We start from the raw sequence: 14,882 nt of genomic DNA, 5'->3' as shown, positions 1-14,882 counted from the left end.
ATCCCCCTGTGCCATATCTTTCCCCTCCTCCTCAGTCTGATCCCCCTGTGCCACATCATTCCCCCTCCTCCTCAGTCTGATCCCCCTGTGCCACATCATCCCCCCTCCTCCTCAGTCTGATCCCCCTGTGCCACATCATTCCCCTTCTTCCTCAGTCTGATCTCCCATGTATCAAATCTTTCCCCCCTCCTCCTCAGTCTGATCCCCCTGTGCCATATCTTTCCCCCTCCTCCTCAGTCTGATCCCCCTGTGCCACATCATTCCCCCTCCTCCTCAGTCTGATCCCCCTGTGCCACATCATTCCCCCTCCTCCTCAGTCTGATCCCCCTGTGCCACATCATTCCCCCTCCTCCTCAGTCTGATCCCCCTGTGCCACATCCTTCTCCCTCCTCCCACTCAGTCTGATCCCCCTGTGCCACATCATTCCCCCTCCTCCTCAGTCTGATCCCCCTGTGCCACATCATTCCCCCTCCTCCTCAGACTGATCCCCCTGTGCCACATCATTCCCCCTCCTCCTCCTCAGTCTGATCCCCCTGTGCCACATCATTCCCCCTCCTCCTCAGTCTGATCCCCCTGTGCCACATCATTCCCCCTCCTCCTACTCAGTCTGATCCCCCTGTGCCACATCATTCCCCCTCCTCCTCCTCAGTCTGATCCCCCTGTGCCACATCATTCCCCCTCATCCTCAGACTGATCCCCCTGTGCCACATCATTCCCCCTCCTCCTACTCAGTCTGATCCCCTTGTGCCACATCATTCCCCCTCCTCCTACTCAGTCTGATCCCCCTGTGCCACATCATTCCCCCTCCTCCTACTCAGTCTGATCCCCCTGTGCCACATCATTCCCCCTCCTCCTACTCAGTCTGATCCCCCTGTGCCACATCATTCCCCCTCCTCCTACGCAGTCTGATCCCCCTGTGCCACATCATTCTCCCTCATCCGCAGTCTGATCCCCCTGTGCCACATCATTCCCCCTCCTCCTACGCAGTCTGATCCCCCTGTGCCACATCATTCTCCCTCATCCGCAGTCTGATCCCCCTGTGCCACATCATTCTCCCTTCTCTTCAGTCTGATCCCCCTGTGCCACATCATTCCCCCTCCTCCTCAGTCTGATCCCTCTGTGCCACATCATTCCCCCTCCTCCACAGTCTGATTCCCCTGTGCCCCATCATTCCCTCCTTGTTTTTTTATTTTACCTGGCCTGAGACTCTGACAAGTTCAGGTTCAAGCAGCATCTAGGGCTGAGTGCAACACTTCCTAGTGCAACACTGACGAGGGACTCCCTGTGCGTGACTCCTCAGTGTGATGTCAGGAACGTCACTTGTCAGTTCTGGCAGTGGCCGTGGTACCAGCTGCTTGTTCAAGATCAGCAGCCCGGTTATGGGCACTTAAGAACAGTGACCAGTGGCGGCTGCTGCGGGACAGGATGTGACACCCAGTTTGGATTTATCGGCGTATAACATCCAGGTAGGGTTTCTGCTTCATATTTTAGTTTAGAAAGTGCATGTTATACGCTGATAAATACGATAATGCAAACCAACAAAACAGTTTAGCTAAATAACAGTTACTATTTGTATTTTAAATAACTGTTTACTATTTTGTATTTTTTTATATAAATATTTGCTATTACAGTTTTGCTAAAGTAAAAGCCTTACAGTTCACAACTATTCACTATTCGTTTGAGACATACTTTGGCATACATGTTTGAAACATACCAATGAAAGTATATGTTTTATGCATGCAAGTGCAGTGCCTATAAAGGTACATAGTTCTGCTGTTAACTCCCATTGGAAAAAAAAATTATACAATGCAGTATATACATTTTGTGCATATAAAATTAAATATGGTTAAAAAAGTATGTAAACATATTGTGGTGAGGGTGCAATGATGGCAGATGGAATTACCCTAGGGGCAGATGGCATTAACCTCTTGTGTTCTTGATGCCAGGGCATTGTTTAACCTCTTCACCACTTGAAGGTATACCGCTGGATCCTGGGCTAGGCACAGGGGGCAAATAATGACTCTGACGCCAATTACGGAACAATGGCAGCTTGAGGCTAAGTTTCCACTTGGTTTTTTTTCTGGCAGTTTTTGGAAAACTGCCACTGCAGTTTTTGAGCCAAAGTCTAAATCTTGACAAGATAAATCTTGACTGACTTGACTGGGACTGACTAGACAGACTTCACCCCATTTGTAGCTTACCAGGTTTTGATGTTCACCTGTGGGACACCTGCGTGGCGGCGTTGTAGGCTTCAGGCCTCCTTAGGACACTAGACAATTTCTCTGGACTGGACCTCAGACTGTACTCAGCAAAGACTTGGACTAAGAGACTGAACTAGCTCCACCCAGGGTTTATATGGGGGAGACTCTGGAGGGGTCCCATAGGTCACCCTGTTGGTCACATGGTCACTGGTATCTTCCTTGGTCACAACACATGACAACAGTATTTAAAGGTATATAACAATATGTGTACATCACAATGAATAACTTAGGCACTTAGTATTATTAATGGAACATAAGTAAAGGGGGAGGGCAGGGGTCACTGAATAGAGTCTGCCTGACAGGGCAGCAAGGTTACAGGGGTGCAACTCCTGTACTGGGCCACCACAATACAGGGTGGGCCATTTATATGGATTCACCTTAAAACTGGAATGGTTGGTGATATTAACTTCCTGTTTGTGGCACATTAGTATATGTGAGGGGGGGAAACTTTTCAAGATGGGTGGTGACCATGGCGGCCAATTTGAAGTCAGCTATTTTGAATCCAACTTTTGTTTTTTCAATAGGAAGAGGGTCATGTGACACATCAAACTTATTGGGAATGATGCGCTTGGTTTTAACATAACTTTATTCTTTCATGAGTTATTTACAAGTTTCTGACCACTTATAAAATGTGTTCAATGTGCTGCCCATTGTGTTGGATTGTCAATGCAACCCTCTTCTCCCATTCTTCACACACTGATAACAACACCGCAGGAGAAATGCTAGCACAGGCTTCCAGTATCCGTAGTTTCAGGTGCTGCAGAATGGGCAAAACAAATATTGGAACAGGACCCTCAGTTTACGCAGAAGATTTTGTTCAGTGATGAAGCAAACTTTTATGTGAATGGTAAAGTTAACAAACAAAACCACCGCTATTGGTCTGACACTAACCCACTTTGGATAGATCCCTCCAAGACTGTTGGAACACAAAAATTGATGGTATGGTGTGGTATATGGGGTACAAAGATAGTGGAGCCATTCTTCATCAATGGAAACCTCAAGGCCACTGGATATATGCGAAATTGCTACATGATGATGTGTTTCCCTCTTTATGCACTGAAGCTGGCACGTTCCCTGAGTTTTTCCAGAAAGATGGTGCACCACCACATTATGGGTGTCAGGTCCGAGCATTCCTAGATGAACAGTTTCCTGGAAAGTGGATTGGTCGTCGTGGGCCAGTTGAATGGCCCCCAAGGTCTCCTGATCTGACACCCTTAGACTTTTATCTTTGGGGTCATCTGACTTTTATCTTTGGAGTTATCTTTGTGGTCATCTTCACAGCATAGACAATTGTCTATGCTGTGAAGATACGAGATGTGCAGCACCTGAAACTACGGATACTGGAAGCCTGTGCTAGCATTTCTCCTGCAGTGTTGCTATCAGTGTGTGAAGAGTGGTAGAAGAGGGTTGCATTGACAATCCAACACAATGGGCAGCACATTGAGCACATTTTATAAGTGGTCAGTAACTTGTAAATAACTCATGAAAGAATAAAACTACATTAAAACCAAGCACATCATTGTTTTTCTTGTGAAATTCCCAATAAGTTTTATGTGTCACATGACCCTCTTCCTATTGAAAAACAAAAGTTGGATTCAAAATGGCCGACTTCAAAATGGCCATCATGGTCACCACCCATCTTGAAAATTTTCCCCCCTCACATATACTAATGTGCCACAAACAGGAAGTTAATATCACCAACCATTCCCATTTTATTAAGGTGTATCCATATAAATGGCCAACCCTGTATATACTCTATTGGCATACATTTAGATGATATAGTCTGGGAGAATATCATTGTATGCATCAGGTGCAATTTTGAGCCCAAATTCAGTATGAATAAAGCCTTAGTCTCTGTTTACATCTACATCACCTCCATTTAAAGAAAACCTGTGGTCAGTCCAAAAAATGTATATTTTTTTTTTTTTACACCATTTTATAGCATTGGGTGCCCTAATTCCAGCTTTTTGTTTACTTTTGCCACATTTTGAACTAACTTTTATATAGAGTTACTCATGTCCTGGAAGGTTCTTGATTGTTCCATGAGTAGCAAACTTCTTTATAACATTGCAAATTGTTAATGCCAGGGTGCCAAAGTCTTTGGAAATAGTCTTGTACCCTTTTAAAGGGGTTATCCAGAAATAGAAAAATAAAGATAATTTCTTTTAACCTATTGGGGACGGAGGGCATGTCTGTACGCCCTCTGCCCGACCCATCATAGCGGGTCGGACCCTATTAACCCTTTAGACGTGGCTAGCTCAGTGGGCTGTTCGGGATCGCCTTGGCGAAATCACGGCATCCCGAACAGCTGCAGGACAGCCGGAGGGTCCCCTACCTTCCTCTTCGCTGTCCGATCGCCGAATGACTGCTCAGTGCCTGAGATCCAGGCATGAGCAGTCAAGCGGCAGAATCATTGATCAATGGTTTCCTATGAGAAACCAGTGATCAATGTAAAAGATCAGTGTGTGCAGTGTTATAGCCCCCTATGGGAGCTATAACATTGCAAAAAAAAAAAGTGAATAAAGATCATTTAACCCCTTCCCTAATAAAAGTTTTCTCATTTAAAAAAAACCCTGTGTAAATAAAAATAAACATATGTGATATCACTGCGTGCGGAAATGTCCGAATTATAAAAATATATTGTTAATTAAACCGCACGGTCAATGGCATACGCGCAAAAAATGCCAAAGTCCAAAATAGCGTATTTTTGGTCACTTTTTATATCATAAAAATATGAATAAAAAACTATCAAAAAATCCGATCAATACAAAAATGGTACAGTTAAAAAATTCAGATCACGGCGCAAAGAAATGAGCTCTCATACCGCCCCGTACGCGGAAAAATAAAAAAGTATAGGGGTCAGAAGATGTCAATTTTAAACGTATACATTTTCCTGCATGTAGTTATGATTTTTTCCAGAAGTACGACAAAATCAAACCTATATAAGTAGGGTATCATTTTAATTGTATGGACCTACAGAATAAAGATAAGGTGTCATTTTTACTGAAAAATGTACTGCATAGAAACAGAAGCCCCCAAAATTAACAAAATGGCGTTTTTTCTACAATTTTGTTGGACAATGATTTTCTTTTCCATTTCGCCGTAGATTTTTGGGCAAAATGACTGATGTCATTACAAAGTAGAATTGGTGGCGCAAAAAATAAGCCATCATATGGATTTTTAGGTGCAAAATTGAAAGGGTTATCATTTTTAAAAGGTAAGGAGGAAAAAACGAAAGTGCAAAAACAGAAAAACCCTCTGTCCCCAAGGGGTAAAAAACAGCTCCATGTCTGTCCCCAGGTTGTGTGAGGTATTACAACTTGACTTCTTTCACTTTAATGGAACTGAGCTGCAGAACCACACCAAACCTGGAGACAGACAGGGAGTGGTTCTTGAAAGAAATTAGCTCTGTTTTTCTATTCCTGGATAACCCCTTTAAGACTGCTCCTTAGAATGCTTGTGCTTGGCGATAATAGCATTTCTGATTCACACAGCCGGCTCTCTTGTTTTTGTGAACAAGAAACAAGTAATAAAGCTGGCTTTTTTAATACTCTAATACTCTGATTAAAGTGATATGCGCACAGAAAAGATGTGGACAGGTGATTTTTTTTATTAATGACAGGTTAGATTGATTTTATCCTTTGTTTAAAAATTAACACGGGCCATTAACCCCTTAAGGACCCAGCCCATTTTCACCTTAAGGACCCGGCCATTTTTTGCACTCTGGGATGCTTTTACTTTTCATTCTGATTCCAAGAATGTTTTTTCGTGGCATATTCTACTTAATGTTAGTGGTAAATTGTTGTCGATACTTGCATCATTTCTTGGTGAAAAATTCAAAAATTTCATGAAAAAATTTAGCATTTTTCTAACTTTGAAGCGTCTGCTTGTAAGGAAAACAGACATTCCAAATAAATTATATATTGATTCACAAATACAATATGTCTACTTTATATTTTCATCATAAAGTTGACATGTTTTTACTTTTGGAAAACATCAGAGGGCTTTAAAGTTCAGCAGCAATTTCCCAATTTTTCATAAAATTTTCAAAATCGGACTTTTTCAGGGACCAGTTCAGTTTCGAAGTGGATTTAAAGGGCCTTCATTTTAGAATTACCCCACAAATGACCCCATTATAAAACCTGCACCCCTCTAGGTATCCAAAATGACATTTAGTAAGTGTGTTAACCCTTTAGGTGTTTCACATGAATAGCAGCAAAGTGAAGGAGAAAATTCAAAATCTTCATTTTTTACACCCGCATGTTCTTGTAGACCCAGTTTTTGAATTTTTACAAGGGATAATAGGAGAAAAAGCCTCCCAAAATTTGTAACCCTTTTTCTCTCAAGAAAGGAAATACCTCATGTGTATGTCAAGTGTTCGGTGGGCGCAGTAGAGGGCTCAGAAGGGAAGGAGCAACAATGGGATTTTGGAGAGTGAATTTTGCTGAACTGGTTTTTGGGGGCATGTCAAATTTAGGAAGCTCCTATGGTGCCAGAACAGCAGAAAAACCCCACATGGCATACCATTTTGGAAACTACACCCCTCAAAGCACGTAACAAGGGGTCCAGTGAGACTTAACACCCCACAGGTGTTTGATGACCTTATGTTAAATTCGGATGTGTAAATGAGAAAAAAAGGATATTTTTCAAGTGCATTTTTCCCCCCAAATTTACCATTTTTACAAAGGGTAATGGGAGAAAATGCCCCCCCAACATTTTTAATCCCATCTCTTCTGAGTATGGAAATACCCCATGTTAGGACGTAAAATGCTCTGCGGTCGCACTACAATGCTCAGAAGAGTCACATTTGGCTTTTGGAAAGCAAATTTTGCTGAAATGGTTTTTGGGGGCATGTTGCATTTAGGAAGCCCCTGTGGTGCCAGAACAGCAAAAAAAAACGGAAAAAAAAAACACATAGCATACTATTTTGGAAACTACACCCCTTAAGGAATGTAACAAGGGGTACAGTGAGCCTTAACACCTCACAGGTGTTTGACGACTTTTTGCTAAATTTGGATGTGTAAATGAAAACCAATTTTTTTTCACTAAAATGCAGTTTTTTTCCAAATTTTATATTTTTACAAGGGGTAATAGGAGAAAATGACCCCCAAAATTTGTAACCCCATTTCTTTAGTATGGAAATACCCCATGTATGGACGTCAAGTGCTCTGCTGGCGCACTACAATGCTCAGAAGAGGAGGAGCGCCATTGAGCTTTTGGTAAGAGAATTTGTTTGGAATGGAAGTCAGGGTCCATGTGCTTTTACAAAGCCCCCCGTGGTGCCAGAACAGTGGACCCCCCCCCCCACATGTGACCCCATTTTGGAAACTATACCCCTCACAGAATGTAATTAGGGGTGCAGTGAGTATTTGCACCCCACTGGCATTTGACAGATCTTTGAAACAGTGGGCTGTGCAAATGAAAAATTACATTTTTCATTTTCACAGACCACTGTTCGAAAAATCTGTCAGACACCTGTGGGGCGTAAATGCTCACTGTACCCCTTATTACATTACATGAGGGGTGTAGTTTCAAAAATGGGGTCACATGTAGGGGGGGGGTCCATTGTTCTGGCACTATGGGGGCTTTGTAAACACATGTGGCCTTCAATTCCGGACAAATTTTCTCTTCAAAATCCCAATGGTGCTCCTTCTCTTCTGAGCATTGAAGTGCGCCAGCAGAGCACTTTACATTCACATATGGGGTATTTTCTTACTCAGAAGAAATGGGGTTACAAATTTTAGGGGTCTTTTTTCCTATTTTCCCTTGTGAAAATGAAAACATTTTGGGTAACACCAGCATTTTAGTGAAAAAAAAAATTTTTTTTTTTCATTTTCCCATCCAACCTTAATGAAAATTCTTCAAACACCTGTGGGGTGTAAAGCTCACTATACCCCTTGTTATGTTCCGTGAGGGGTGTAATTTCCAAAATGGGGTCACATGTGGGTATTTATGTTTTTTTGCGTTTATGTCAGAACCGCTGTAAAATCAGCCACCCCTGTGCAAATCACCAATTTAGGTCTCAAATGTACATAGTGCGCTCTCACTTCTGAGCCGTTTGCGTCCGCAGAGCATTTTACGCCCACATATGGGGTATTTCTGTACTCAAGAGAAATTGCATTACAAATTTTGGGGGTCTTTTTTTGCTTTTACTGCATGTGAAAATAAAAAGTATTGGGCAACACCAGCATGTTACCATAGGGACAGGCTGCACCTCAATGGGGGGGGGGTGTGCAGCTGTGCTTGGGGAGAAGATGGCTAGAATGGTGGAGGAGTTTTTAAACTAGGGACTGGGGTGGAGGGACCTACAACAATGTAGAGGGCGTAGGGAGTGTAGATAGAGAGGGGGGACTTATTAATCTACCTGGGGGTGGAGCGCAGGGAGGGATTAGAATAGTTAATAGGGATTGGCTTAATAGGAAGAAAAAACATACACCTTTGAATTGCATGTTGACTAATGCCAGAAGCAGTGATGAAAGGGTGTAGCATTAACCCTTAACTGTCGTGACACCAGGGTGCGGGTTCCACTCCATACCTATATCCTACTGCCACCCGTCCCAGGAACAATAGGGAGGAATAAAGGATTGTCCACAACCGGAATTGTAATAAAAGGGAAATAACTTTACTTCAGATTTTATGCAGGATGCAATCAGCAAACAGTCTTTACAAGAAGACCGGACTTTAGGCTCCTCACAGGTTGTTTGGGACTTTGCAGGGAATAAGCCTTGAGGCTTGCTTTACACTGTTCCACTGAATTTAGGGGTTTGATTTAGGTTTAGTAGTCACATAGAATTAGCTGAATTGGAGTTAGGTAGACTCACAGTTATCAAGAAGTTGAAGGTATAGGCTTCAGGCCTAATTAGTCTTGTAGATTTGCACAGAGCTCCGCTAGCGGTCATATCCCGAGGGAAAGAGAGCGATGATTGGACACAGCGCCCTTATATCTGAAGGGGTAGGCTCAAAGCTTATTGGTTCCCCAAACCTGTCAGTCCTATCACAAAGGATTGTGGTACATCACATGACTAAATCACATGACCTGAAAGGTCCTTAACTTTAGCATAACATATTTACTATGAATCACATGACCTAAGGTCCTGTAAGTAACCTTTATGTTATTAAATATTCTAAATATATACAACAAATTACAGATTTATGAGGTGACTGAGGGTTATCCCACTGAGAGAATCCTAACAGCATGGAGGAACTCTGACTATGGGGACTTACGACCAAAGGTGCAGGACCATGTCCAGTACCGGGACACCACACAATGAACTTTAGGAAGGCAAAGTTTGATCAACTCAGAGAAGCCCTTAACAATATAAATTGGGATGATGTCCTCAAAAACAAGAATACTGACACTAAATGGGAGACTTAAATATCTTAAATTCTCACTGTAAGATGTATATACCTTATGGGAATAAAAGGGTGAGAAATAAAAGAAAAACAATATGGATGAATAAAAATGTTAATGTTATGATTCGGCAGGCTGGAGGTGGATCCTCTGTGTCAGAGAGGGATTGGCGTGGACCGTGCCGGTGGACCGGTTCTAAGTTGCTACTGGTATTCACCAGAGCCCGCCGCAAAGCGGGATGGTCTTGCAGCGGCGGTAGCAACCAGGTCGTATCCACCGGTAACGGCTCAACCTCTCTGACTGCTGAGATAGGCGCGGTACAAAAGGACAAGGCAAGAGCAAGGTCGGACGTAGCAGAAGGTCAGGGCAGGCAGCAATGGTCGTAGTCAGGGGCAACAGCAGAAGGTCTGGAACACAGGCTTTGGACATACACTAAACGCTTTCTCTGGCACAAGGCAACAAGATCCGGCAAGGAAGGGAAGGGGAAGTGAGGTTATATAGACAGGGAGCAGGTGGAAGCTAATTAGACTGATTGGGCCAGGCACCAATCATTGGTACACTGGCCCTTTAAATCTTAGAGAGCTGGCGCGCGCGCCCTAGAGAGCGGAGCCGCGCACGCCAGAACGTGACAGCCGGGGACCGGGACGGGTAAGTGGCTTGGGATGCGATTCGTGAGCGGGCGCGTCCCGCTATGCGAATCGCATCCCCGTCGTCAGTGTCAGTGCAGCGTTCCCGGTCAGCGGGTCTGACCGGGGCGCTGCAGAGAGGAGAACGCCGCAAGCGCTCCGGGGAGGAGCAAGGACCCGGAGCGCTCGGCGTAACAGTACCCCCCCCCCCCCCCCTTAGGACTCCCCCTCTTTTTGTCTCCTTGTCTCTCCAAATGAGACGAGAACATAGGGGCGACTCTTGAGTTTCCTTCCGGAAAAAAGAGAAGTCCTGGGTAGCTATATCAGCGGCAGGCAAGAAGAAGTGGGAATGGGGAGGGGGGGCAGAGGGTGAAGCTTGTCATGGGGCAGAGTGTTACCAGGAAGGGGGCTATGAGGAGCAGATGTGAGGCATCGTTTGTGACAAGCAGGACCCCAATTCTTGATCTCCCCGGTGGTCCAGTCAAGGATAGGAGAATGGCGTTGGAGCCATGGCAGACCGAGGAGGATTTCAGAGGTGCAGTTGGGCAAAACAAAAAATTTAATTTTCTTGTGATGCAGTCCAATGCTCATAAGCAGGGGTTCTGTGCGGTAACGTACAGTGCAGTCCAATTTTGCTCCGTTGACGGAAGAAATGTAGAGCGGCTTGACGAGACGGGTCACTGGGATGCAGAACCTATTAACCAAAGAGGCCAGAATAAAATTTCCAGCAGAATCAGAGTCCAAGAAGGCCACAGCTGAGAAGGAGGAGTTGGCAGAAGGAGCAATCCGCAAGGGCACAGTGAGATGTGAAGAAGCAGAATTCACACCAAGGGACGCCACTCCCATTTGAACAGGGTGCGTGCGTGCGTTTCCCAGACGCGGAGGACGAATAGGGCAGTCCACCAAGAAATGTTCGGTACTAGCGCAGTACAGACATAAATTTTTATCTCTGCGGCGAGTCCTCTCTTCATGGGTCAGGCGAGACCGATCCACTTGCATAGCCTCCTCGGCGGGAGGCACAGGGGTAGATTGCAAAGGATACTGGGAGAGAGGTGCCCAGAGATCAAGGTCCTTTTCCTGGCGGAGCTCCTGGTGTCTTTCAGAAAAACGCTTGTCGATGCGGGTGGCCAAAAGGATAAGTTCTGACAGGTTAGCTGGAATTTCTTGTGCGGCCAGTACATCTTTGATGTTGCTGGATAGGCCTTTTTTAAAGGTCGCGCAGAGGGCCTCGTTGTTCCAAGATAATTCAGAGGCGAGGGTACGAAATTGGATGGCGTATTCGCCTACAGAAGAATTTCCCTGGACCAGGTTCAGCAAGGCAGTTTCGGCAGAAGAAGCTCGGGCTGGTTCCTCGAAGACACTACGGACTTCAGCGAAGAAGGACTGGACTGAGGCTGTGGCAGGATCATTGCGGTCCCAGAGCGGTGTGGCCCAAGACAAGGCCTTTCCAGACAGAAGACTAACTACGAAAGCCACCTTAGACCGTTCTGTAGGAAATTGGTCCGACAACATCTCCATATGTAGGGAACATTGAGACAGGAAACCACGGCAGAGTCTAGAGTCCCCATCAAATTTGTCCGGCAGGGACAAGCGGAGGCTAGGAGCGGCCACTCGCTGCGGAGGAGGTGCAGGAGCTGGCGGAGGAGATGGTTGCTGCTGTAGCAGTGGCAGAAGTTGCTGTAACATGGCAGTCAACTTCGACAGCTGCTGTCCTTGTTGGGCAATTTGCTGAGATTGCTGGGCGACCACCGTGGGTAGGTCAGCAAGACTTGGCAGCGGCACCTCAGCGGGATCCATGGCCGGATCTACTGTTATGATTCGGCAGGCTGGAGGTGGATCCTCTGTGTCTGAGAGGGATTGGCGTGGACCGTGCCGGCGGACCGGTTCTTAGTTGATACTGGTATTCACCAGAGCCCGCCGCAAAGCGGGATGGTCTTGCAGCGGCGGTAGCAACCAGGTCGTATCCACCGGCAACGGCTCAACCTCTCTGACTGCTGAGATAGGCGCAGTACAAAAGGACAAGGCAAGAGCAAGGTCGGACGTAGCAGAAGGTCAGGGCAGGCAGCAAGGGTCGTAGTCAGGGGCAACAGCAGAAGGTCTGGAACACAGGCTTTGGACATACACTAAACGCTTTCTCTGGCACGATGGCAACAAGATCCGGCAAGGAAGGGAAGGGGAAGTGAGGTTATATAGACAGGGAGCAGGTGGAAGCTAATTAGACTGATTGGGCCAGGCACCAATCATTGGTGCACTGGCCCTTTAAATCTTAGAGAGCTGGCGCGCGCGCGCCCTAGAGAGCGGAGCTGCGCGCGCCAGAACGTGACAGCCGTGGACCGGGACGGGTAAGTGGCTTGGGATGCGATTCGTGAGCGGGCGCGTCCCGCTATGCGAATCGCATCCCCGTCGTCAGTGTCAGTGCAGCGCTCCCGGTCAGCGGGTCTGACAGGGGCTCTGCAGAGAGGAGAACGCCGCAAGCGCTCCGGGGAGGAGCAAGGACCCGGAGCGCTCGGCGTAACAGTTAAGGGGGCAATAAATGACAAAAATAAAGCATTTAAACTACTAAAACAGGACGGCAGTGAAGAAGCATTAAAAAGCTATAGAAATTTTTTTTAAATATGTAAACAGAAGCCGCAAAAATTGAGACAGAAAGATTCATTGCCAAAGAGAGTAAAACTAACCCCAAAATGTTTTTTAACTAAATAAATAGCAAAAAGGTTAAGAATGAAAGTGTTGGCCCACTAAAAAATTATGAGGAGGAAATTATAAATGGGGATCAGTAAAAAGCAAATATATTAAACAAATTCCTCTTCACAGTATTCACTGAGGAAAATGAAATAACAGGTGAAACACAGCTAGATAAGGTAAACTCCCCAGTACAGGCCATCTGTCTAAACCAGGAAGAAGTACAGGTCACCTGTCTATCCCAGGAAGAAGTACAGTGTCGCCTACAAAAAATCAAATTAGACAAATTGCCAGGTCCAGATCGCATTCACCCCATGTTCTAAAAGAATGAAATAATGCAATAGACAGACCCCTATTTTCAATATTCAGGGACTCTATAGTAACAGGGACTATTCCCCAGGACTGGTGCATGGCAAATGTGGTACCAATATTTAACCTCTTAAGGACCAAGGACGTATGAGTACTTCCTTGGTCCCGCTCCCGTGATATAACGCGGGGTCCCACGGTGACCCTGCATCATATCACGGCGGGCCCGGCGTCATAGTGAAGCCGGGACCCGCCGCTAATAGCTAATCAGTGCCGCGCGCTATTAACCCTTTAGCCGCGCGCTCAAAGCTGAGCCACGTGGCTAAAAGTGAAAGTAAAAAGTGGCGTCATCCCCAACAGCTTACAGGACAGCCAGAGGGTCCATAACTGCCTCCTCGCTGTCCGATCGCCGAATGACTGCTCAGTGCCTGAGATCCAGAATCATCGATCACTGGTTTCCTATGAGAAACCAGTGATCAATGTAAAAGATTAGTGTGTGCAGTGTTATAGGTACCTATGGGAGCTATAACACTGCAAAAAAAAAGTGAAAAAAAAAAGTGAATAAAGATAATTTAACCCCTCCCATAATAAAAGTTTGAATGGGTTTGAATCACCCCCCTTTTCCCATAAAAAAAAACACAGTGAAAATAAAAATAAACATATATGGTATCGCCGCGTGCGGAAATGTCCGAATTATAAAAATAGATCGTGAAATAAACCGCACGGTCAATGGCCTATGCCCAAAAAAATTCCAAAGTCCAAAATAGTGCATTTTTGGTCACTTTTTATATCATGAAAAAATGAATAAAATGCGATCAATTAGTCCTATCAAAATGGTACCATTAAAAACTTCAGATCACGGCGCAAAAAATTAGCCCTCATACCGCCCCATACGCAGAAAAATAAAAGTTATAGGGGTCAGAAGATGACAATTTTAAACGTATTAATTTTCCTGCATGAAGTTATGATTTTTTCCAGAAGTACAACAAAATCAAACCTATATAAGTAGGGTATCATTTTAATTGTATGAACCTACAGAATAAAGATAAGGTGTCATTTTTACCGAAAAATGTACTATGTAGAAACAGAAGCCCCCAAAATTTACAAAACAGCGTTTTTTTTTTTTCAATTTTATCTCTCAATGATTTTTTTTCCATTTCACCGTAGATTTTTGGGCAAAATGACTGACGTCATTACAAAGTAGAATTGGTGCCGCAAAAAATAAGCCATCATATGGATTTTTAGGTGCAAAATTGAAAGAGTTATGATTTTTTAAAGGCAAGGAGCAAAAAACGAAAGTGCAAAAAACGGGAAAAAAAAAACAGTCCTTAAGGAGTTAAAAAGGGGTCAATAGGTAACCACAGGAATTATAGGCCTGTTAGTTTAACCTACATTGTATGTAAATAGTTTGAGGGTTTTCTAAGGGATGTTATTTTGGAGTATCTTGATAAAAATAAATGTATGACTCCACATCAGGATGACTTTATGAGGGATCGGTCCTGTCAACCTAACCTGATCAGCTTTTATGTGGAGGTGAGCTCCAGACTGGACCAGGGGAAATCGCTGGATGTCATATATCTGGATTTTTTCAAAGCATTTGATACGGTGCCACATAAAAGGTTGGTGCATAAAATGAGAATGCTTGGACTGGGGGAA

The sequence above is a fragment of the Hyla sarda genome, chromosome 3 (genome assembly GCF_029499605.1).
Source record: "Hyla sarda isolate aHylSar1 chromosome 3, aHylSar1.hap1, whole genome shotgun sequence".
In the NCBI taxonomy this organism is placed as follows: domain Eukaryota; kingdom Metazoa; phylum Chordata; class Amphibia; order Anura; family Hylidae; genus Hyla; species Hyla sarda.
The sequence above is the reverse complement of the archived record's forward strand: the minus strand, read 5'-3'. Positions refer to the sequence as shown.